Source organism: Onychostruthus taczanowskii, unplaced genomic scaffold (assembly GCF_017590055.1).
Source record: "Onychostruthus taczanowskii isolate IOZ18803 unplaced genomic scaffold, ASM1759005v1 scaffold73, whole genome shotgun sequence".
NCBI classification, from domain to species: Eukaryota; Metazoa; Chordata; class Aves; order Passeriformes; family Passeridae; genus Onychostruthus; species Onychostruthus taczanowskii.
In genome coordinates, this window is record NW_024505118.1 from 387,001 (window position 1) to 410,012 (window position 23,012).

General features: G+C 39.5%; 1 protein-coding gene across 12 annotated transcripts in view; it reads right to left on the reverse strand.

Moving 5' to 3' along the window:
• The window catches only part of BBX (BBX high mobility group box domain containing), a 137,460-nt gene that overhangs the window by 109,895 nt on the left and 4,553 nt on the right, over positions 1-23,012 (reverse strand). The window lies entirely within an intron of this gene.

Sequence of the window (23,012 nt, forward strand, 5' to 3'; positions counted from 1 at the left end):
ACCATATCAATACAGTAGTCAACATGAAAACCCAGCAAAAAAGAAGAAGAATTTTCAACTATCCCTATGAATTTCTCCTGCTTACTGTTTCTTATACCAGAGCAAAATATCTGCTGTAACATTCCTTGTGATGATGTCTGCTCTTGTCTAACAACCTGACACCAAAGCCAGATGTGAATCAGTGACTATTACATGGTCTCCTCTAAAAGGTTCTCTACGTTTTATCCACATACCATCTAAAACTAATTGAGAAATTCTTCTCATTCAATTAAAAATAGGTGTTATTTTATCCTCTGGTCCGTGGTTTTCTCCACAGTGTGTGTGTGGGACTCTGGGTTAAAAGAAGTGTTTACTATACCACACTTCACTTTACTGTAAGAAAATACAAAACAGATTACCAAAAGTAAAAATTCATATTTTACTTCAAAAATGCAACTCCTCCCCCCCCAAGAAAATTCCCCAAACCAATTTATTTTTCTACATTCTAGCTCCACTCACCAGAAGTTAATGAAGTATGCAAAGTGATACTGCACAAATACAGCAGATCTCTTCATCAAGAAAAATCATACAGGATCCCTGCACTGAAGTCTAAAATACACGTGTGGAACACATAGAAGAGGGTGGGTCTCTTCCTGCCACTCCAGCATGGATGCAAGGAACACAGATTCCAATCTACATGTTAGATAGCTGCATGTATAAATACAACACAGTAACAGCATTAACATATACAAGAACTTTGGGGATTTTTTTTTTGCTTGTTTTTAACTGACAGGAAGAAAAGGTTTAAGATAGGCTACTCTTTACCCAAAGGAGCTTTACAAACCCCCAACCTAATATATTGTTCTATGCTCAGAAGAGCCACTATACTTGTCAGGATACAACACTGGCTTGCCAGCCATACAAACTGTCCTATTCCTGCACTTGTCCAGCACTCCTTAAGTTAAACATAGGTTCACAGTAAGAGCTATTTACACAAAAAACCATCATTCTGTGAAGTGTAGTTGCTGCAGAGATGACCCACTGATACTTTTACACCACTGCACTTTGAACTGTACAGGGCAGTACAATGGCCCATAGGAGACCAAAAAACTCACAGATGCTGTTGTTAAACTCTAGAGCAAGTCATCAGCTGCATCCCTGCATCTCTCTACTAGCTGACCATTGCTGCTCTTTGGGACCCTGCCTGGTACAGCCCAGGAAAAGCCAGGAGAACAAAAGCAACTGTTAGCTTTGGTGCTGAAAATACCTGAGGCAAGGCTAAGTGTGCTCCTCTAGAAGCAAGAGGAGTAACAAGTGATTTGGTGTAGTTCAACATCTTCTCCAATGTTTACATGTATATTAAAGTGACTCCAGTATTACAGTTTGATCTGCTTAGGTGAACATGTGGCCTGTGAATTTAACAGCAACACTTGTAAACCAGTGCAGTATATAAACCACAAAGACTAACTCCCTGTCAACAGATACCTATGCAAATCTTCAGCACACTAATTGTTCTATTATTTTTTTTTAATGTTACTTTTTTGTACCAGAGAGTGGAGGGAGGGTTGGGGAGAATATTAAACACAGCCTTGATACTAAATGGGCTGGTAAACACTAGGTACTTTAGAGAAACACAGGTAACTTGGTCTCAGTGCTGAGACCTTACTGCTTACTTCTGTATTTCCCATACATTCTCAAGGACTCCAGTTTTCAATGACAGCTTCTTTAAGGAAGGACAGAAAAACAGGGCAAAAATTCTACCCCAAGCACCAAAGGCAGTAAGCTCATCCTCCCCTGCCTTCCCCACTCCTAAAAAACCCAAGAACAAGCCCTCTAATAAGATCTTATCCCCAACTAGTTTTCACTTTCAACAACAAAACTTATTATCAAAATAAATACCCAGTTAATTGAATAATCATTTCCCAAGAGAAAGTACTGTTTTCAACATCCAGTGCTCTAAAAGAAATCCACAAACAGGATTTGCAGCCTCCTAGCACAGGGATAGTTGTTACTGGAGCCTAACCAGTTCTTGCCTCTGGAAGGGATGTCCAGGATATGTCCTTGTCTCATCAGCATCAATTGTCAGTGACTGGCCCCAGAGACTAGGAGTTACCAAAACTACTGACACACAGTAACCTGATTTAAAGCAACAAATCAAGCACCAGGAACTCTAAGTGCAGCAGCCCAGCCCCACTCTGCATGATCTCACTGCCCCTTACTCAATGCAAATTAAACTAGTACACACAGAGCTCCATGCTAACACTGCCAAACCCCTACTGATACTTGTAGGGTATCAGCCCTCTTGATACAAGAGCTCTTGGGTGAACACAAAACCACGCAGAGACATACTCTTAAGATTTGAGAGAATGCTGGGTTTTATCAACATGTATTTTTAAATGCTACATTTTAGCAACAGTTTTCAAAATGTTCATAATGAAGACTCTCTCCACTATTACTTTATAAGACCCTTCATGCTGCACAGCCAACTCTCTAGACCTCAAAATCCCTCAAATTAGACTTGGGAGGGATGCACAGAACTCTTGGCTTAGTTACTAAACAGGCAGTATATATTTGCCCATTTGTCTGGCTGGACTCTTTCTTGTGTTGGGCATTTACAAAGGCCAGTGATGCCCTGCATTCCCAAGCTGGTCACAGAGAAGAGAGGGCACTCAGCACTTCAGCAGGGAATCTGGTGGATGGGGCAACTCCAATTGTCCCTGAATTAACCAAAGTCAGCAAACAGTTGAGGCATTTAAGACAGAGTTTGGCAGATAGGGTGGGAAGACCCTGGGTTCCCTGGAAGAAGACACCCATGTTGGAGGGGCACATGCCCTGTGCAGTCCTCTTCACCTCCCAGCTGTTTCCTCTAGTAATACTGCAATTAATTTGGAGTTTTACAGAAATTGTCACCAATTGCCAAACTATTCAATAATCTTTACTAAGCCTCCCAGTTCAGTAAAACAATTTTAAGTACACCACTTAAAGCAGGTATCTCTCATAATCATTTATTTGCCACTGCTGAGAAACACCATCCCCCAGCATCCACCATTCTCTGGAAAACTACTCCTCTGCCCAAAAAGACATATGCCACCATACACTCCAGAGCCTTTTTCTGCATTGACTGTGTGGTCAAACTAAAATGAGTTGCTTGCACTACTCTTTCTAACCCTGGTATTATCATGATCGCTGACTTTTTGTGCATAAAGAAATGTAAGAATCAAACTTTACCCAGGACACCACGGTCTGAAGAGGCAGCAGTAGCAAACACTCTGCAAGCCACATTAACATCCATGTTTGCTGCATACTGGGACTACACTTAACACTGCTGAACACAGACACCACAGCAATACATGATCTTCCATCTTAAAGTCTGAAACTGATTTTTTTAATCATATTTACATACAGGTATGTAGGGTTTTTTTCAAGTATTTCACATCAGTATAAGTGACCCACTGAGTTGCAATGGAAGTGAGGCATCTACCTCACTTGTGTGACTGAAAATTTCAAACAGAAGAAATGGCAGATATAGCCAGGCTTGTTTCAATAAGCAACAATTACATAATAATCCACAGATGAGAGTCCTGATCCTACTGGTGCATAACTCTGTAAATCATGCACCTTTTCAACTGCATTGAACAACTTTCACTAGTACATTCTTCAAATGCTGAATCCTTGGTAATTATTTACTTTCTAATCATTATTTGAAGATTTTAATGTAAAAATTAGGATTTCTTTCAAATCAGAGGCAAATGAAAGGTGCAACCATTGAAAAATCACAGAATTTTCACTTGAAACTATAAGTATCATCTGACTGCAGCCACTAAAATTACTCAGGTAAAATTACTCAGCTCTAAACACAAAGGTTTTTCTAAATTTCAAGCATTCCTGCAAATAGGGGTATAAAAATAAATGCTCCTGAAGGTCACATATTTTGGCAGGACAATGGTTTATGCTACTTCTTCATAGCTGCTGCTGAGAATGGTCATCTCTATCTCATCCCATCACACCTGTCACTAATGAGGTGTAGGTATTTTACTGGACAACACACCAGTTCAACAGGTTTGTAAGTCAAGAACATTTAAAATCAATTGTGTAGCAAGTTCCTTTCATCAATACTATTTTGTATCAGGTGTGGAAGGATTTTCACTTCATTTACCTTATATGGCTACTACAGATATCCCCATAACAAGTAATTGACACCAAGTGGCATGGATTTTTAAATTTCTCACAAGAGTTGAATTATTTTTACTCCTAGTACCTGTCTACTGATTAAAAAAGCTACCTAATCTTTCACCTAGTCCTACTGAATTTATAGTTTCTGTTGAATCTGTTTCACCTTAGTCCTACAGAATTGCACTGTCTGTCCACATAAGCAGCACTGTTCACATTCCCAGTGATTACCTGGTTAATATACACATTTGTCCTCTCATTCAAAAAAACAAATCAGCTGATTTGAAATAAAATCTCTAAACACAAATCAAGAGATTCACAAGTCTCAAACCAATACTTTGTGGTCCACTGAATCAGAGATAACCACTTCATCTGATTACTGTTTCTTTCTGTGTTACTTCTGCCAACTAAAATCCTCCAGTCCATGGATTTCTAAGGCAGGCCAGAGAGGTTTTTTAAAAACGAGACTTGGAACTCAAAGTGCAAGGTTAAGCAAGCATGGGGATATAACCACAAGTCTCAAATCATGCTTTTGAGGAGACATACTTGATTAACCCCGTTGCTTTTTTGCTGTGCTTTACATCCTGATCACAGAATATTTCAGGAAAGTGCTGGCCCATCAACAGGTACATGGAAATAAACGCAAGAAAAGCAGAATAAGAATTCCAGCAGCCTAAATAAAGACTGGGACACTGGGAAAAGAAAACCAAAATTTCAGCCTTATGGTCTATGTGCTAGCCAATACTGTCTCACTAGTTACAGTAAGCTATTATTGCCAATAATCCCCCAACTCTAACACTTTTAGTGATGTTTTGATTCCAAAGTAAAATATCTCTGCAGCCTCACTGAAACAGCAGAGAATTCCTTTGCTTCTGCAGTTCCTCAGCCTTGTGTCCCACCTCATGGTCAGCACTCCCACAGTGTGAATGTGCAAGTTGGAGATGCCCACTTACAATTTCTTAAATTGTGAATGTCAATTATTGCCAAGTTCCTGAATAGATTCACCCCTGCTCTCCATTTACACTGACAATGCACATTATAAGGAGATTACCACCACCTACTGAAAAGAAAGGTCCTGTTTTGCTAGCAAAGTAAGAATGCTTGAATTTTCTGTCTGGAAGTAAGATTCTGGAGGACAGAATCTTGTTCATTTGCCAAAATTATTCACAAGTCTAAGAAACACAAAGGTGGGATTTTGAAATGTTGGCCTAACTGGCTTAAGATCTGAATGCATGCCACTACCAAAATTAGTTTATCACCTTTCTTTTTCTTTAGATAGTCTAGTACAGAACAGTCAGCTCCTGCCACCTTGTGGGACTTCATGGGTTTCCCTGAAAGCTTGGATCATCAGTAAACTAGTGAGTTAAAACAAATAAACATTTAGGAGTTACTTTTCTTGTGATTCACCCTAGTGAATGTTGAAATAAGAGAGAAATATTTATGGAGAGGGTATGCCATTTTGAATAATTCTGGTTCATTATCCCTAACATTGTTTATGTAGTTGAACTGCTGGATTTAGTAATATTATAGAGGGTGTTTTAAATATTTAAATACCTGTCAAGAGTCCTAAGTTTTGGAAGCTGATGTGTCCAAGTTTAAAATAACGTTATGATCAAATACTTGTCACCACTAGCAAATTTCACATATTCAAAATAGATTCCATGCGGAATACAAATTTATAGACTGAAAATCCTTGCACTCAGGTGCGATTTTGAAACCAAGTAATAACCTCAGTCTTATAAAGAATTACGTATACACCTAACTTTTTATATGGTGATAACATGTCTAGTTCTCCCGAAAGACCCTATTCCATGTATTTACTTTTTAACTGTAATTTGACTTCCTGTTTTTTGTTTTTCCTCTCCTCTCCTCATCCAGCCACCTCTATCACACATGGCCAACTTAATGAATAAGTCAAGTTCTCCAAAGAAGAATAAGACAGCTGTAATAGAAAGACTTTTCCACCACAATAACAAGAAGGCAAAGATGCACGGATCCTCATCCTTGCGCCTTACATGTTGTCTGCTGCCCCTCTGACAAGCAATTTCTCACACCTGCTTTGTGGAGATGCAAAAGACAACAGCAGCTGCAATCACTGGGAAGGGATGAGGTTCTCTTTTTATTTAAGCCAAACCTCTGCTATTCTAAATATCAAAACTGAAAGAGCACAGAGCATTGCAGATGATGTGACTCCATGAACCTAATCAACAACCTTAACAAACCTGCTCCGGTCTGTTCTTGGAGTCGAGTGATTTGTTACAGAGGCACAAAAATGCAAGACCAGTTAGGGAGCACTTCTTCCCTCCCACCATCCCACAACTGCTTCAGTGAACTTGGGAGATCTATCATGCTGGGTACTTGATGCTAACTGTAGCTAACTTAACTCCTTGGAACTTCCTTCTGCTAGAGAAAAAGCTGTCAACATACTTGAAACAAGAACAGTTCTTCCTGATGTCAAAAGCAAACCGTCTCTACTAAAGGCCTTTAGTAGTTCATAAACAGACTCAAGAACAATAATAACAGATCCACAGCCAAAGGAAATGCAGCAAGAGTATCCTATTTAATCCATAAACAGAATTAATTTTTGCTCAAGACTGAATAACAAAATGTCAGGCTATGAATCAATTGGCACAGTATACCTAAAGAACATAAATTGTATGTTCTTAAATAAAAAGTTTCAGACTCTCACTAGCTTCCCTGGTAACTTCAGAAGTGATTGTCTCTGACAGCCAGCATATTCCCTCACACACAGCCCCTTATCTCTCCTTCTATATTTTTAAGGTTCTAGTAACAACACAATTAACTTATAAGGCAATGCTCACAGGTGTTCACAACAATCTCTGACCACACCTCTGCTCCAACACAGAGAATGTCTCCCAGACTGAGGTATTGTCTGGAAGGCACCAAAATGCTCCTCTCACAGCTGTCCTTACCCATCCCAATCTTCACTACAGGAAATTCAGACAAACTGGCAAGGAGCTCTAGAAGAGTTATTAGTCTGGATGACGAGGGAATCAGAACCACAGAGCATATTCTACCTGACCCCAAAACAGCCAGCACCTTGCAAGGACAGGACAGGCACCACGATTCTCTACCTCACTGTGGATGCCAGGAATACAGACACCTCCTTACCCAGAGCTTATCTGCTTCAGATTTTCTCCTGCTCTGGAGCAGCGCCCTGATGTTATGTCAGTTTCACTGTAACTGCAGACATGTACCTAAGAGCCACCTTCAGTCCCTGGCTACAGAGAAAAAGAAATAGCATGCTCTAGCAACAGAGTGGATCGAATCTGACACCCACTGCAGGTCTCAATAACACCGTAGCACGTAAGTAAATAGTAGGACCTCGTAAGAAATTTCATTTTGATGCAAGTGAATAATATCCTGACATATCCTTTAATTTTCATTTTATTTCTCTACGAGTCCTGTATTCTGCAGTGTTACTAATCCAGCGGGAAGATCCCTGAGCTAACTTTCTGCATGTCTGCATGCCCATGCAGCAGAGAGTTGAGCACTATTGCAGCACCAGAGCTGAGCTAGTACCTTATTCTTCAGGATGCTTTGAAACCAGTGGAAGCATACACAGACTTCTCATACCCTGACTAGACATGCTCCCTTTGGTAAGTGTAACTCAGTTGGACCTGACAATACAGGACTCCCAAGCAGCAGACTGAAAAGTACCCGATGATTTTTCAGTTCTTCCTGGAAGTATTGCACAGTATTCTGAACACCTGTAGCAGCAAAATTGAATTTGGATGTGAACAGATTTCTGAAGTCTAAGTTCACAAGTATTTCCTGTAGCAGCAAAAACTGACCTGCATTAACTTTGCTTAAAGTTGTGAGTCCTCCAAGAAGACAAAAACATCTGGTCCAGGTCAAGGAAGAGTCATGACATGGCCTGAGCCTGGTTCCCATCTGAAGCACTACTGCCTAGCTGTCAGGATAAGATTTGTTTTACATTTTCTCAGAATATTTATTTTTCTACAAAAACATTATTTGACTTTTGCAAACTTGTTGAGGGAACTTTCCAAGAAGTTACATAAATTAATTACTTTATTCATGTACTTACTGGAGAAAGAAGTATTTAAAAACAAACAAAAATCCACAAAACAAACCAAACACTACTGGGCTACTTGCTCCTTCTGTTTTTTATTTTATCTATATTCTTATTGATCTACTTTCGCTGTCAACTGTTTAGCCTTACATTTCAAGGAGAAAAGAGGCAAGTTCTGAATCTAATTATCTTATTTCTCGAGAAACACCTCTAAAAATCACCCAGATTACAGCCTTTACAAACTTCTGTACATAGCCTGCTTTATGAGATTTCCAAGAGGAACCTCACTGCTACATAAACCCGAACACACAATCAGATGCATCTACACCATTGTTTCACTGATGCCAAGCCACAAGAGCTTACCCACAACTGTGCACGTGCCCAAGGATCTGTGCCAAAAGGTCTCAGAGTAGGATCAGGCCCCTGTAAGATTAGCTGCATGTACGGCTTCAATCCTGCAACTGCAATAGCTCAAGGAGACTGCTATGACAGAGGCACTGCAGGACTGGGTCCTAAAATAATCAAGTATATAAAGATCTTTGTGCTCTCCACAACTGAAGCACAATTCTTAAAAATGAATGGAACAAAAAACTTTTGTATTTGTGAAATAAAAATCAATTCTTTGGACAACAAGCAGGACCAGCATTCTTCAGGACAAGCTCCTTAACATCCACAGGCTATTTTTCAATTTTTTGTTTTGTTGGGGTTTTTTTTTTAGAATTTGTTTTTCAGTTGTTTTGGGTTTTTTTCTTGCAGACAGAATTACTAGAATAATGCTGCAAGGACCCTGTCCCAAGGATAAACCCAACAAATGAAAAGACTCAGTCCAAAAGATGCAAATTTGTTCACATTTATAAAAAAAGGTGAGCGGTTAAAAAACCTCAGTGCTAGCAGGAACTGTAGAGCAAGGATGGGAAACGATGTCCTTGGGATCTACAGATTCACAGTATAGCATACAGAAAGTTACATTTGAAATCAGAAGGTGAACAAGATATTAAGAGTTTTCTGGTCAGATATTATTCTGGTATACTCAAGACTGTATCAACTGAGAAAACAGAAGTTATTCAAAACCCTAGGTGCACACAAGTCCACAGTTCTGAACTGTACTAGCCTAAGAAATGAAAGCACAAGATCCATGGATTCTTAGTCTTACCTTACCTGCTTTGGAAGACAGTCATTAGACGTGCTTGTTACTGACCCAGTACTAAATTATAAGTTCAAACTTGGCACCTGAATTACAAAGTACCCTGCAAAACCCCACACCGCCACAATGCTGATTTCCTTCCAGGCCACTTGTGCCAATCCTTACAGCAAGAAGCTCTGGCTGAAGAGCTGAACTGAACACACTGAAATATGTAGGTATAGACAAAGCCTGACTTTCCAAAGTCCTTCTGAGCAATAGGATATTTTAGCTCATTCTTAGAACCAGCACAAATATGTTTCTAGCACCTTCACACATCTTGTACAGCAAATAAAACATGCCTATGCATCCTTCCAAAAGTAATTTTCAGAGCATTAGGAAGAACAGAGGGCAATATTCACACAGCACTACTTTAAGAAGAGACCTTGGCTTGAAAGAACAGAAGGCCATGCCCAAAAGCTCTGACTTGCAAGAGTATTTTCCTATCAGGCAGCACAAGCTCTTAGATGTGGAGGAAGAATCCTGAATTGAATTTGGATGTGAACAGATTTCTGAAGTCTAAGTTCACAAGTACTCAACCAGTAAGCTAGAAATCAACAGGTAACACTTCATCATCACTTTTTCACCAACCAACAGAGGAAAGTACTGTGCACAGGGCAGATATTTTAGTAACAAAGAGGTAGCTGGTATATTAAGTTTAACAGTAATGTAAGAACTTGCAGGAAGTTTAGGAATTCTGTACTTCATTCTACCACCAGTCATCTTGGTCTTACACCTGAATATCCCTGAGTCTAGTCTGCAAACTGCAAAGTGGGGGCGGGCAGCACTGGTTCTGAAATGTTTGTAAAATGTACTTAATTGATGACTAGAAAAATGTAATTAGCTGATGACTACAACAGAAGAATAAAATGTTATTACACCCTAAGAATGACCTTTAATTAGGCAGGGACAACATGCTGTTTAACAAAAAACCTAATACATAAATGACAGCACTTCCTGTGTTCTACAGTACACAATCTTAGAAGATTCGTTATATACTTGTTTAGAAAGTGAGTTGTTTTGATTCTCTGGTAGGGTGGACCTGAAGTCCACCTCTCCAGAGAAAGAAGCAGAGAAAGATCTTTTTCTAGATCTTCACAATCAACAAAGCTGAACCTCAGTGTAAAATTTTTCCCAAGTATTATCACACAACTACAACTAATGCAACTGCCATTTTACCCTGACAGGACTAAAAAAAAAAAAAAAAAAATGTGGACAACTCTTCTCAACTTTCTGCCCTGCTACTCACTCACTAGTTTTTCTTTCATAAACTGCACAACACTTTACACAGGAAGAAGCTATCACCACCCCACATTTGTAAATGGTGAAACTGCTTGATTTGGTCTCCATAGCTGAAAAGGCTATAGTGGCATACTCTACCTTTATTCTAAGGCTACTGTATACTTTCAATCACATTTGTACAACTGGAAAATTCATGCCAATCACCAGATTTACCAGATACTGGTAAAGTACAGATGATCCTTTAAGAAACATGAAGGAGATCCATACATTCTGAATTTTAAGAAAATCTTTATTTCCACTGAAATCTGTAACAAAGCCCTCACTGAACTCAGCATGACAGTGATTACACCTAATGGGGTGCAGCTCCTGCGCACCAGCACAGCTCTTTTTTTGATGGGAGATGGGCGAAATCAAACATATGGTAAGCTGCCCCCATCACTTTTGGTGTTTGGGAGAAGTACTTGGGGAAGCAACAGAATCTGTTTTGCAGACAGTGCACAACATGTATGATACTTTGCAAAGGACATTCCTCTGCAGTTTACCTTACACAAACTTGAAGTGCTCAGGCTAAGACAGTGCACCTGCTTTTCCACTCCCTCTGTGCTTGGCTACAGGCACCAGAAAAGCAGACTGCTTGGCAGAGACTTTACTTTTGTTCAGCACTAGCAGAAATGCTTCTGGTTCCTCAGTTTAAAATTGTTCCAAAAAAAAGACTAGCCCATCATCTAAATATGGATTGCCGGTTGGTTATTTCACTAAGTCCATCCATCTGACTAACTCTCCAAAGAAAAAGAAAAAAACTGAGTTTTAATTGCAGTGATGGGACACCACCACCATCATTACCCACTGCCATCTCTTCCCCTGCCCCCCAATAAAAAATAGTAAGTAGTGAGGGTGTCTCATTCTTCTGATCAAGTGCTACTGGTGTAGTTTCAGCAATGTTTTAAACACACTTCTCTTAACTGGTTTTGTCACAGTCCCCCAGACTAACACAACGAAATTCTGTTCAGCCTCAGTGGAACTGTACAAGCTCATATCAACTCTGATTTCAGACCAAAGTGAATTTTACAGCCAGATTTTGTAGCCTGACCAGTAGCCCATTTCAATGTAACCTAGCAGGAGAACACTGCTAAGCACATGCAGATTAACAGGTTTCTCTGAGACATTTCAGACAGAACACTGTCAAAGATAAAAGTTCTCCTGATAAAATCTTGGCTCCAATATTTATTTTCTAAAAGGAAGGAAAGCCTCAACATTTCACATGTCTCTTAAGGGGAGGGAAGGAAGAAGCAAGTTGGGACAAGAATAATTCAATCCTATGAAAATGCAGTAATTATAAAATCAGCCACATTGTAGATCACAGAATGGTTTGGGCTGGAAGGGACCTTTAAGGTCATCTAATTCAAACTCTCCAGCCATGGGCAGGGACACCTTCAACTAGACCAGGTTGCTCAAGCCCCATCCAGCCTGGCCTTGAACACTTCCAGGGATGGGGCAGCCAGTGCAGTCATCCCATCACAGTAAGGAATTTCTTCCCAATATGCAATCTAAATCTACTCTCTTTCAGTTTGAAGCCATGCCCCCTTGTCCTGTTGTAGCTATGGTATTTTATTAAAAATCCTTTCTTAGGATTTTTCCCCTCCTGAGGAGCTAAGAGCCTCAGGAAAGAAATGTAAACAATAACTATCTGCTGCTGTAGAATGCAACAGGTGCATCTTCCATTGGTCCATGTGGATTGTTTTCAAGATAACCAGTCACAGCCACCTGTGCCAAGGCTGTGAGCAGTCACAAGATTTTGTTATGCATTCTATTCTATTCGTGTTCTTTGTAACCTTCTGATTTCTCTTTACTCTCTGTTCTTTTAATATAGTTTTAATGTAGTATTTTAGTATAATATATAACACAATAAATCAACCTTCTGAGAAACATGAAGTCAAACCTTGTATCCCCAAACACAGAGAGTTCACCTCAACATCCTGTCACCACCTGCTCTCATGAGAAGTCCCTCTCCATCTCTCTCACAGGCCACATGAGGTACTAGAAAGCTGCTACAAGGTGTTCCTGGAGCCTTGTCTTCGTCAAGTCGAAAAATCCCAACTCTCCCAGCCTGTTCTCACAGGAAAGGTGCTGCAGCCCTCTCATCAACTGCATACCCCTCCTCTGGACTTGCCCCAAGAGGTCCATGCCTTTATTATACTGGGGATCCCAGAGCTGGATGAAGTTCTCCAGGTGGAGTGCCACAAGAACACCACAGTGGGTGAGAAGTTAAAAAAGCATTCTGTTGGAACACTTATGTTTAAAAAAAAAGCTAATTGTTTTAGAGCAGTTAAAAACGTGAATGCTTCAGCAATAAACAGCTCCTCTCAAAAAGTTACCTAAATATATGACTATGCTATTTTCTTACTGATCTTGAATCAAATGCATGTGAAAACAAAAATGACGACCCTTTCAGGATGAGTGATTCATCTTACTTTGGCTTGTTCTCCTAAGAGTAAGAAATATTCGGTAATTTTCCTGTTTCATTTTTTAAAGGAAGGCTTTCTTTTTATTTCTTTATAAAAATTGACCATTTTAAACATTTGCAACCTGCAATAGCATTTTGACCTTTGCTTCAGTTTTCTTCTGATTTCTATTCAGCTTTCTAATCTTATCATATCTAGTTCTACTAGACCACAATAACTGCTGAGACTTTGAACACCCTATACATTGATACAAAAGAAAACAGAAAATCAGGACAAAGACAGGATCGTGAAACCTATGTTTGCACCAGGGAGTGAAGGCCATAAAACCACTTCTTGAAGTGTGTAATTCCTCCTTTTTGGGAGGCAGGTGCAAAACTGCATTTGTACACAGTTTGTGTAACTGTAGTACCAGGCCTCAGGCACACTCTGCATTTCTGAGCACAACTCTTCTCTTACCTGAGGTCTAACTCTGCATTCCTTAATGGTCACAAATACTGCTACACAGTTCCCCTGCTGCAGAAAAAATGTGTGGAGGTGCAGAGTCAATACATGTTATCAAGCTCTTTGACTGCACAGATGCTATTAATATTTTGGTAGGGTGGGGGGTAGAATTCGCGTCAGCCACAGAGCTGCTATGGCATATATACCAATTTGTTTTTCCTTATTTCTTTTCCCTCTAATACATTAGCAACACATGCAACATCCACTAACAATTCAGTTTCATGTTTTGTTTTCTCTCACCAGCAGTGCTAGATTCCTTCCTGGATGTTGTAAAGTACCCCCTCAACCATTAAAGTCACAATCACATACCACATAGTCAAATGGAAAGCCTGAAACGGCAATTTTAAAATAATTATTTTTTTTAATGTTAAGTACGTATCTGTGTAAACACAGATCTGCTGATCTCTATCTTTTAGAAGCTACAGAGGGGTCTAGTGGTTTTCCTTTTCCATAAGAAAAAAAAAAAATATGGCCATAGTGTTACCTAGTGAGCTACTCTGCATTCCTGAATGGCAGAAGATACTGCTATTGGCAGAAGATCTGCCATTACAAAGAGGAACCAGATAATAGATGCTAAAGTCATCTAAAAAAATATACTCTGCTTAACAGAAACAGATACTGTTACAAATGAACTCTTTCTGAACAAAGAAATCACATCGGCATTTCAGATGTTATTGCTGATAGATGTATTTTAGCAAAAAAAATCTAATTGCAATTTGCCTTTGAATTACAAACCAATGTTAAATTCCACTGTAATATTATGTAACTCGATTTATATTGAAATAAATTGCAAATGTTTGATGTCAAAATAGTAAACAAAGCTCAAACACTCAACAGGTAAGTCTTCCTTGAAGTACCAAGAACAAGTATTAGGTTTAGAACTAAGTTACCTGAAACTAATACCGTCCATTGCATCTGCAGAGTCTTTGCTCTGTAAGTCTCTTAATGGCACTTCCTGTAAAGCCAGGAAACTAACTGGGAATCGAAAGAGTAAGATTATTTTTCCCCCTCTTCTGAGAAAACAAAGAAGTTTGAGTTCCGTTAGTTCTAAAAGCTTGCATTCAGTTAAGCAGAATCAGTTACCTTACTAGGGATAATACTTTAGTTTTAAGTGCAAAATCTATTTGCATTTATTTGTGTGTTTGTGCATGAGGGTAATTTTATTAAGTAGGACATTTTTAAAGGCCACAATCAAAAAAAGGCATAATTTGTCATGTCCTAAATAAAAATTTTCTTAACAGTGGTAATCTAGATAAATGCACATAGGCCATAAAATCACTTAGAAACTGTGTAGAGGCATACAGTGCATTCTCTGAAGTAACAAAAAAAAGTAGTGCCTAATTCAGTGTAAAGGCTAAATTTGGCAACATATTTTAATGGTTGTCTACCAATGGAGACTGCTCCTGAAGAAACAAAAATACCAAAGCAAAATGAGATTACAAGCACTGATTTAACCCAAGTGTTTATTGAGCGAAACCCTGATTTAAATCAGTTCAATAGGTGTAACTGGAATGTCAAGGCAGCAGACACGGGAGCATACGTACAGAGGGGTTCACAACGGCCAGGAACAGGAGCCATAAAACCCTCCCTGCTTTCAGTGTGCCTGCCCCCACTCTCTCCTTCAGCCCTACTCAATCTCTGCAAAGCCTGTTAGAGCTCCACAAAACACCATCCCCCACTCAAAGATTTTTTTTTTCCCCCTTTAGGATCCTTGAATAAGAGAACACATACTGTCCCCACTGTAGATCTGAACTGTGCCCTTCTCTGTGTAACCCATTGCATGGGGATGTCTGTGATGACAACCTCACCTCCCATTTTGATTTCCTTCTTTCTGCGAAGAGTAACAGCAAACGTCAAATGCAGCCCTGTGGGTCCATCCAGAAAAGCAAGGCAGCACACAGAAACCAGATCAGCCATGGCACAGAAACCAGCAGAACACTTCTTAAACAAAATATAGCATCTGGTCAGTTTTCTCAGGTGCTTCCCTCTGTGCACTCCAGCATCCTCTCACTCACTTCCGCCCCATCAGCACATGGCGCAGCAAAACAGAAAGCTCGATGGGGACATCCTCGAGAGTCCACGTCACTATATAAATAAATAATCCATTTCTTCTAGACATCTCTCTCAGGAGGGCAGGATCTTCCTTTGCTGATTAAAAACCAGGAAGATGTTGCAGGCACAGAGACCCAAAAGCTTTTTTTGGAGCTCCCACCTGAACAACAGGCCAGCCATGAGTAGCAGCCAAGTGATTTCAAAACCGGCAACTGAGTATCCAGATCCCTTCAACAGCTTCCTCCAGAGGACTCTGAAGGACCAAACCATGGCAAGGGTGCTCACAGCGTGAGATTTTACCTGGCTCACTTTCAACCATGGACTTTATTTACCCTCTGCTGCTTTGGTACACAGTGCTGAGGCGAGACAGACGAGCACAAGCACATAAAAGACATGCAAGGGAAATGCTTAAAACTCAAAAATTGTTTAACGCACACACCTACACACAAATAGACAATTTTCTCATATTAATGGAAATCTCATAGTAATGAGAAATGGACAAAATCCACCACTACACTTAGTTATCTGTCATTTACTTCCCTTATTTAAGGTCTTCCACACTAAGAAAAAGTTCAAAACTTCCTTCCCTTGCTCTACTTCTGACACTTGCGCTTTTTATTTAGTCCAACCATTTTAGAAGAATGGCACTGGAGCTTCTGCTTACTCTTTCAGCAGTAAAACACATTTTTAATCAATACAACAAATAAGTAAATTGTGAATAATTGTCTGCATTAATACATTTGCTACCAGCTTTGTCATTCTTTAATTTGCATACACCAAATTTCCCCTCATAAACACCTCTGTTTCTCCAAAAGCAGCTGGAAATTAATTATGCTGGTTTTATTTTCTTATTAATTCATATGCTATAGTTCTGTAATCAGTGCAGGATCATGCTGCAATTTTGCATACTTGTTTCAAAATACATTATGAGCATTTGATGATTGATGTTTAACACAATGTATGAAAGAGCATCTCAAACAAATTAGAGGGAATACAAATAAAGAAACTTAAATAAGAAAAAGAATTACATGTATATTCAAACAAGAATATACCCTGGAACTCACAAGTTTGTGGCATGGAACACTGACTGATTAGAACTGAACTAGTCAAGAAGTTTACACTACTCCACATGAAATTTGGATATAAAGAAATCTTTTGGAAAGAGAAAGAACTGAAGACTGAAGACAGCTTTACCAAGGAAGTAGAGGTGAAAATGGTACTTCTTTCCAAATCTATCATCTCTGCCCATTGATTTGAAGCACATCAGAATGCTTTCTTTCCCTAGACAGACAGTCAACTTGTGAAGCAAACATATTTGAACAAAATGGCTTATGTGCCAGAAGACTTCTCATCTACCAAATGGCATTCTCACACTTCATGCTCTTCCACCCTCTTCTCATTTACAGGAACACTGCATGTTTCAGCAATGTCTCTCTCTATTCTCAGCTCACCATCAGGTCAGGGATGGCCTGTAAGTTTGTGAGTACAACAGGTGCCAGTCACTGGCAGGACTATCTGCACATCAATAATTAAGAATAATGTGAAATCTGCAGCTTTCCTGAGGAATTACAGGCCACCAGGAACTTCAGCCAGCAAACCTGCAAAGGGGTGTACATTGCTGATGCAGGTCTGGCTCTGGCTTTTTGTTCAGGAATTCACCTGCACAATTTTAACTGCAGGATCAGGCTCTTCAGCCATGAGGTTAGGAGAAACTGATGTTCCTGTACTTCCCCCATATGTCAGCAGGATGTTGCTGACTGTAGTTCACTGTAGGCAGGATGTGGCTCAAAGACCACCACTTAGGGAAAGTGAACTCAAACACAGCCACCCACAAAAATGAAATGAGGTAAGAAATCAAGTCCTCCCTCAGTCCTTCCATTCTCACCTAATGTTTTCTTTATCCAGCTTTACCTTCAAATTTCTCTTGAAGTCTCTCTTCTTAAATATTGCTTTGTCAGCCACAAAACAATGCATTCTCCCACATACACAAACAAAAACTTAGAATTGTTTCATAGAACACACAGGCTGCAGAGGGAAGATGTACTATTCTACTGCAAGAGACACAACCCTAACTATTATTGTGTGACATGCTTTCCCCACTGTCATTGCTGGGTACCTCTTGACTGTGCAAGGCATGAGCACAAATGAAAAACAAAATATTCAAAGCAAAAAGACAGACAACTTCTAACAAGGTTTAAGTTTAAAAGTCCTTATATAGCGAGCAAAAAAAACATACTGGGGAGCAAACAGAAAGGTACTGGATGAAAGCCATCAAGCACTGAAATATTGCCTGACACTCAGCAGCACAGTACAGTCACCAATCCTTTACCCAGCTCACCAGTGCACAGGACCAGGCTTAAGACTTCCTCACTTGAATCCTGCAACAGGTCACCTCAGTTGTCATGAGCAGAACTGATGAGCAGGCCTTAAATTCATGTGCCTAACCCTGCCATGGGGACCTTAGGGTTTCAGAAGCACAGGACAAAGCCCCTCCCAGGAGTGAAGGCGGTAAAAATCTTCCTGTTGCTACACCTGTGTAAGAGGAGAGCAATCCCACAGCCGGAAGCAGTTAGGGGTGTTCCACAATATCTCAAAGCAGACAATTTGCTACACACATAATGTCTTTCAGAAAGAAAACATCATAAACTCTCAAACAAAACACCACACAGCCAGAGGGAAGACACCTTCCCACTTTCCCTCAGAAAGAGAAGGTGTAGACAGGATTTGATAAGCTTCTTGTCAAGAGAGCTTCATTAAGTTCCATAGATCCCATGTTGTGCAAGTCCACCGAATTATTTTTATTTTTGCTGAATGAGGCTCTGTGACATTAAGGGTCAATAAAATGCTGCTTCTTACTTTCAGCATTTGCTACATTTTATAAAATGTCTTATTTAGAGACACCCACGTGAAAGATTTCTGACAATAAAAATTCCATGCTTCCTAAGCAACTGATTTTCTTAGTGTAGCCTCATAAAATCCTGTTAACTTTCCTTCCCCTCGCTAAAAATTGAAATGATGTTGTACTAGGTTTCTTTGTACTCAGATATGCCTGAAGCTAGTTTATTTTCACATGCTGAATTGTCCACACTCATAAGGACTTGCTATTACATTATGCATTTGTATGCGATAAAGGAAAAAGCACGAACACTGGAAAGTGTCAAAACCATGTTTTTCCTCTTTGTTGATTCATTTCTTAGGTAATTAAATTTATAAATATTAGAAATAATAAAATGCTGCTACCATTGTGAGAATATTACAGATAGGTCTACACCCAGGCATTAAGTAAAGAGTGCTTTACTCCTCAAATACACCTCCAATTTTGACATCAAATTTTTATTCTGAGTAACAAAACACCGCTAAACAGCAAATCTGAAAATCTTACATATGTTTACCATCTCTAGAAATAAAAGTCCAGTAAGCAAGTGACCCTATCACAATACTGCCAGAGTGCCAAAGTAGTTGCTTCTGTCAATTCCATGTTTTATAAGAAAATCAGTTGTCATTTTGCATTAAATTATGAAGAAATAATTTAATTGTGAAGAACTATTTCACATGAATCACATTATAAAACATCACTGTGAAGAATCATTTTCTTCCTTGCATTAACTTCACCAAGTTAGTTTTAAATAAATAGGGGTAATAAATACTGCAATAAACAGCAGTTTAAATACCATGTTTACTGGCAAAAGCTCTTAAGTAAGCTCTCCTCCTACTTTTACACTGTGTTATCAATAAACATAATCAAATTGTAAATCAGTAACTTCACAATATTCTGAAGGTGGGATTTTTTTTTTTTAAACAGCATTATGAATGAAAGTGGAGTATTGGCAGAAGATGTCCAAGTGGCACAGAATTCAGTGAGTCTACCCACATCTCAAGACAAGCACTTACCAGGAAAGCTTCAGACCAAGGGAAAGGACACAAAACTAAGGAGTCAGATGCAGATTTTATTCCATTCCCTGCTACTGCTAACCTGCTAAGTGACTGCAGGAAAGCCTACACTCCTTCGCAGCTTTTCATCTCAGATGCCTAAAACTGGGAAAAAATGATTGTTACTGATCTTGAGGTGTGTGATTACAGTATGGCTTGTGTACTTCACCAAACAGGACAGAAGCACATAAATAAGGCAAGGCCTACAACCGCCAATTATTAATAATATCACTGTTATTGAGAAAATAGTATGTGCTTTTTTCTTTTTCAAGCAATGCAAAACAGCAGCCCATCAAGCCATTTTTAAATTCAAAGTAATCCTTAGGCTGGTTCAGGTATTACCCCTTCCAAAACTATCAGGAAGGGTGGAGCTGTAGGAGTCTTTTGTGAAATTCCCATGTCCACCAGGACCACACTCACCCCATTACTCTCAGACAGAAACACTGTATCATTCCTGATCTTAAAAAAAAAAAAAGGCAAAAACAAAATAATAAAAAGGAAGTAAGTCCTAATAATCTTTTGACATGAAACTGATAAAAAGGCTTCTGGCAATACCCCAGGAAAGGGAGAAACATGATAGAAGGAAAAGAAATAATACTATACAAGTTAGAAGGATGACTTTAACCTATTTTTTTCTCAAGAATATTTTGAAATACATATGATAATAAGTTCAATCCAGCTTTATAGACCCCTAAATAATAATGAAAACATAAATTATTAAGTTTACAGTAAGCTACAACAGTATCTGTATTGCTTTGAAAAATCACTCATGAAAACTGCCCTAATATATGGGTGCCATATGATTTAATGATGCAGGGAAGTACTGTCACTCTCCACTCAAAAGTGACCAAGGGACATATGGCTATGCTTCTACAAGTAAAGACCTTGGAAGCCATCAGCAGGCCAAAGGTGTGCTGCTGATTCCACTGGTGGCCACAGCAGGCCATCACCACGACAGGGCACAGGAAGTCCAGCTTGGGTCTGAAATTTGGAAAGAAGCTTCTGGTTTTGACTACATCACTTACCAGAGCTCACAAAGACAGCCTGCAACACATTCAAAAATTAAAATGAGACTTTCACTTCAGTTCCAATTTTAATTTATAGTACCTTCCTCCACCAAGGAACCGCCTTCAGATAAAGAGGGGGATCTGAACACTACACAAGCCATGTACTGTTGAAAGAGAAGCAGTGTCTCACCTCCCAGGCATCCAAATTTCACTGCAGGTTTATTTACAAACTTCACATCACAGCAGAGCCTTGCACACCACAGGTCTCATCAACCTTACCTGCACCTTTTCCACCACCATATGTGGTGGAAGAGCACCTTGTCCCAGCTCACTCAGTCAAGTTCTCCTCTCTTCACACCACTCCTTCCCCAGCTCTGTGCCAGAAGACTGCCCTGCCTAATGCCATGTTCATGAGCTCCAGAGACACTGTGCATCCTCAGCCCCCAGACCATGAGTGGCAGCAACCTGGAAGAACTTTAAGCTCTTAATGCAGGCAGTCGTACCAGTGAATTTAACAAGACTTGTCATCTGCTTCAAGATATCCACATGCTTACAGGATCACCAATTACAGAACCACTAATTTATGAACAAAGTGTATTAAGAGCATTCCGGATGAACAGGAACAACATTAGTTATAAAATAATGGCATGATTACCTCTGATATTTTATGTGGAAAACTGACATTTAATATCTTTAATTATTCACACAACAGCTACGAAAGAGAAAGGTTTTTCTTCCTTGAAGGGGAAAAATAAACATGGACAAATTCCTCTCACCATCACTCCTACACTCCTTTCCTAAATAAACCTCCTGCAGAAGCCAATGGAAGTTTTGCAGGCAATGAGCTTACAGCAAGCAGCCCCCAAAAAACTCCAAAGGGTCAATAGCAAGCTTCTTAAATACTCTGAGTTGACCTCCACACAGAAACCAGCTATGTTTCTGCTAAATTACATGCCTACTTGACATGGTTTACCAGCTTGCTGTGCCAAGAGGGACAGTAGTGTGCAACAAACTTTTGAGAGCTTGGGCCAATTTCTGAAACATCCACGAGGCCCCTATCAAAGCAGCTCATCACCTTCTATCTTGTGACACACCAGCCCAGCACTGGCACTCGCCAAGCAAACCAGAACTCCTGTACATCAAGACTGAATGACTAAAATCCAGTCATGCACAGTTACTTTAGTGAGAACTGTATAATAAAAGAAATCTTCCCTTTTAGCAAAATAAAAGCTCCCTAAAGTAAACTGAGATTTCTAGCAATGGACAAACCTAACAACATCTCTATTCTCACCTTAACTAGGTGCATTATTTTCACTGCCTTTTTTTTTAAGCTAGAAGGAAATGTATTTCTTCTCTTCCTCTAAAGCTCCTATTACGCTTTTTTCGTAAAAATGATACCCTATCCTTTTCTTTGTTCAAGCCAGTTCAACATCAGGTGAGACATACATTTAGCACGATGCACAAAATCATGGTCCACTCCTCTCCAAGTGTGGGTAGATTATGATCACCACTTCACTGCCAGATCAACATTTCATGCATCCAAAAGACTTCATAACAAAACTAAAACCAGATAATGACTTAAGACCTGAGTCAAGGTCTCTGAGCTATTCTTGTTCAGTATCCTTTACTATTGCTCGAAATAAAGAAAATGTCCTTAGCACTTAACAGCACTCTCATGCGACTCTTAACTGAAAACACAGAAAATTAAGTTCAGAAATCAGTACATTTGTATTCAACCCTGATCAACATTTTGAAGCCTATCTGCCAGTTTTGAATGTTCACATGCATTTTTCCTTGGAAAAAATTGTTGCAATAATTACTCTTCACAGAACAGTGTCAGTAATACTATAAAACTAAAAGCAATATTCTCCTATGCAACTAGTCTGTCCCAAAAAAATTCAGTAATTGAATTTGGTGTTTATACTCTGAGACCTGCACATACTAACCACACCGCATACAAAATCCAAAGGTGTAAATCTGCAGGAACTGGAGAAATGCAGAATTCTCCCTTCAAACCAACTGCCCACAGTGGTTACCCCAGCCTTAACACTAGCTTTGTGGTTATAATATCATACCAGAACAGCTGCTCCCAACAGCCCCCTTCAAGTCAGCATGTTTGGGACCATCACTTATCCTATGTCTGCTATACGCTGCCTGCAAAAGGTCAGGAGTATGTTATTAATAATTTGCATTTATGAGTACTAAGCTTACCCCAAATACATGTCTTGTCTTGTTTTTAATTTTGTGCAAAATAGTACCAAGAAGATATGCTACCTCCCACTTCCCATTTTGGGCCAAACTCAGGTCAGTGACACCACGGGCAATTGTATGAGAAGTGCTCCTAATGCCACTCATTTTATGTCATTTTCAAATGTGACCCCAAAAATTTAGAACCTCTTCCTTAAACTACGACTTCCACTTCAGCTTAAAAGGTG